General features: G+C 36.1%; 1 long non-coding RNA gene across 1 annotated transcript; it reads left to right on the top strand.

Annotated features, from left to right (window-relative positions):
- Positions 1–370: 370 nt before the first annotated feature.
- On the top strand, positions 371–1752 carry LOC134803214 (uncharacterized). Its single transcript, XR_010145959.1, has 2 exons — positions 371–440; positions 628–1752. It is a non-coding gene; the product is annotated as an uncharacterized LOC134803214 (long non-coding RNA).
- Positions 1753–2596: the final 844 nt, after the last annotated feature.

The following is a 2596-nucleotide window of genomic DNA, read 5'->3' as shown; positions in this document are numbered from 1 at the left end:
GATGCGGGTCGCTTCCAACCGGCACGTATGGAGGTCCAAGGGGGAGGCCTATGTTCAGCAGTGGACGTCTTATGGCTGAGATGATGATGATGATGATGATGAGATACGACTTCTAGTAAATTACATGTAGTGGCTGATTTGATAAAGCACAAGCAATAACAAACATTAAAAAAATAGTTGTAATTGTCAATTGATTGTAATGTCACCTGTCTACAATGTCAGTGTCACGCGTTTTTATAAATAATATCGTCTGGAAAACTCGTTTATTTTGAATCCCTAAATCAATAATTTCAAAATACCTACGCTATAAATTTGTGAAAGCTGATTCCAGAAATCTGCCTAAGTTATATAATATAACTTAGTTTTCTTGGAGTATGTATCCATATAGCATCCAACTCCAACCATAACTTGGCTGAAATCAGGGGAGCAAAAATACAAATGTAAGTTACATCATATATTTTTTAACTGATTCGATTCGTAAGATGATTGGATTCATAAAATCGTTATAAGCGTCCATTGCTAAGGTAGCTTAGCACCCAGTGGGTTCTACCGGCTTGTCACCATTGTTTGGATATTGTACTATATTAGGTACATGCCAATTTTGCTAATTATATCCTATAATTTCAGGTCATCATGTGATTCCTATTTAGATACGGCTGTGGGATACGTAATGTACGAAGGAGATTGATTTTGTTAAGGCACTTGGGCCCTGAACAAAGTTGAGCATTTTGTATCGAAACGAACGTCATATTAATCGTCATAATACTTTACGACAGTAAATAATGCCTGGGAACAGAGTAAATAACAAACCATACACTTCTCTTCTGGTTCGTCAACAAGAAGCCATCATTGTCAGCTGCTCGTGCAGAACATGATGAACATACATATATGTATAGTTACTTTTTTTTGGGAAACATATACATATATTTCCTAAATTAATAAAAAAGTAGGTAAACAAAAACATGTTTTATTATTCACAACTATTAACTTAAGTCTTGTCCACCATGATATCAGCAGCTTGAACTGCAACATGTACCTGGAAATTAGAAATTATATCTTTTTAAAGCAGTTTCAGGCTGAATTTTGAGTATGACTATGTATTCTTGTATAGTGTTTCTTTCTAGTAGGCACCATCTCTGTTTAACGGTTTGCCTTTATATACTCTGGCTACATTACCACAGAAAACACATAGGTCCCCGCGACCCTACCTACAAAGTGAGCTTTTAAATAATTGTAGTAAAATAATATTAATTTTATACTTACATCGACGTGATCCTCACAGCAATACTGTGTGTAAGTAGGTAGGTATTCCAAGTTCAATTCACGGCACCATGTTTCACGTCGTAGGTCTTCGCGGATTCGAACAATTATTTTTGTGAATCATTCCCACACGTAGGAACAAGGTCTTTGATATATTAAGCAACGAAAACTACTGTTTAGGTATCAATTATAAATCAAATCATAACAAACCAGCGCAGCGGTTTAACTGAAAAATTTCATTATGACAATGATAACTTTGACAATTACGTGAGTGACGGATTGATTTACTATGGTCCGATAACTTTTATTATGCGATGACTTTACATTCAGCCAACGAGAAAGGTCAAACTAAGGTCATAAGGATATTTGTTGAAATATCTTCAATCCTCAATTATTATATCGCAGCAAATGTCGGAAACTGTTTGAAAACCTTATATCTCGAAATGGTTTTCGAAATAGAACATTTAAAAAAAAATGAACAATCCTAATTCTGGGGCGGCGATACGTATTGGCCCGGGGCGCCAAATTTCAAAATACGCCCCTGGGTAAAGGCCGACTTGATGAAGCATGATCTCTAGCCTGCGACCTAGACATCGATTAAGGTCCGTCTGGAATGGACCTTAATCGGCCACACTGAGAGAACCGGTCACCAAGCATGTTGTCCGTTCAGCTCGACGGTGTGTCTCAGCGCGCACATCAAAGGCCACTTTATGAAATTATTCTCGTTTGAACTCCACGATAACTATTTTGTAAATTAAACGGCGCATATTTTTGGCTGATATTGTGTTATGAATTGTTTTATCGGAAACAATGTAAATTGGCTTTGTAATATCGTATTTGCTCATATCATATAGCATGTAGGTATGTTTGAGATTCTGTGGATTTTATTTATTTATTTATATAAAATGCCACATTCGTTTTCCAATAGTTAAATTGTGTCACAAGGGAGCAAATTTAAATAACATATTTACGGCGAGGACGTACATTGAATCCTGAACGAAGCGAAGGATTCTATAATTGAAATCTGAGCGTAGCGAGGTGGAAATAATTTTGCTACCATGTGACACATAGTGCTTTTCACATCACCTATGAGGAAATTATTATGTTCCAAATGATTATTTAAGCTAAAAAAATTGTAAATAAAAAAGAAATAAAATCGTGTCCTAGAACCATTGAGGTATTATGTAAATACCTCAATGCCTAGAACAGAAAATTGTCACTTTGATCCTTTCTAGCAGGGAGGAAAAAGCTCTTTTCCGAATAGGTGATTGTTAAAATATAATTTTGTTTTCGCAACACGTAGATAAGGTGCAGGGGGGCCATTTGGACTGCGGGA

This window comes from Cydia splendana, chromosome 26 (genome assembly GCF_910591565.1).
Source record: "Cydia splendana chromosome 26, ilCydSple1.2, whole genome shotgun sequence".
In the NCBI taxonomy this organism is placed as follows: domain Eukaryota; kingdom Metazoa; phylum Arthropoda; class Insecta; order Lepidoptera; family Tortricidae; genus Cydia; species Cydia splendana.
Note: the sequence above shows the minus strand (reverse complement) of the source record. Positions and strands in the feature narration are given on the sequence as shown.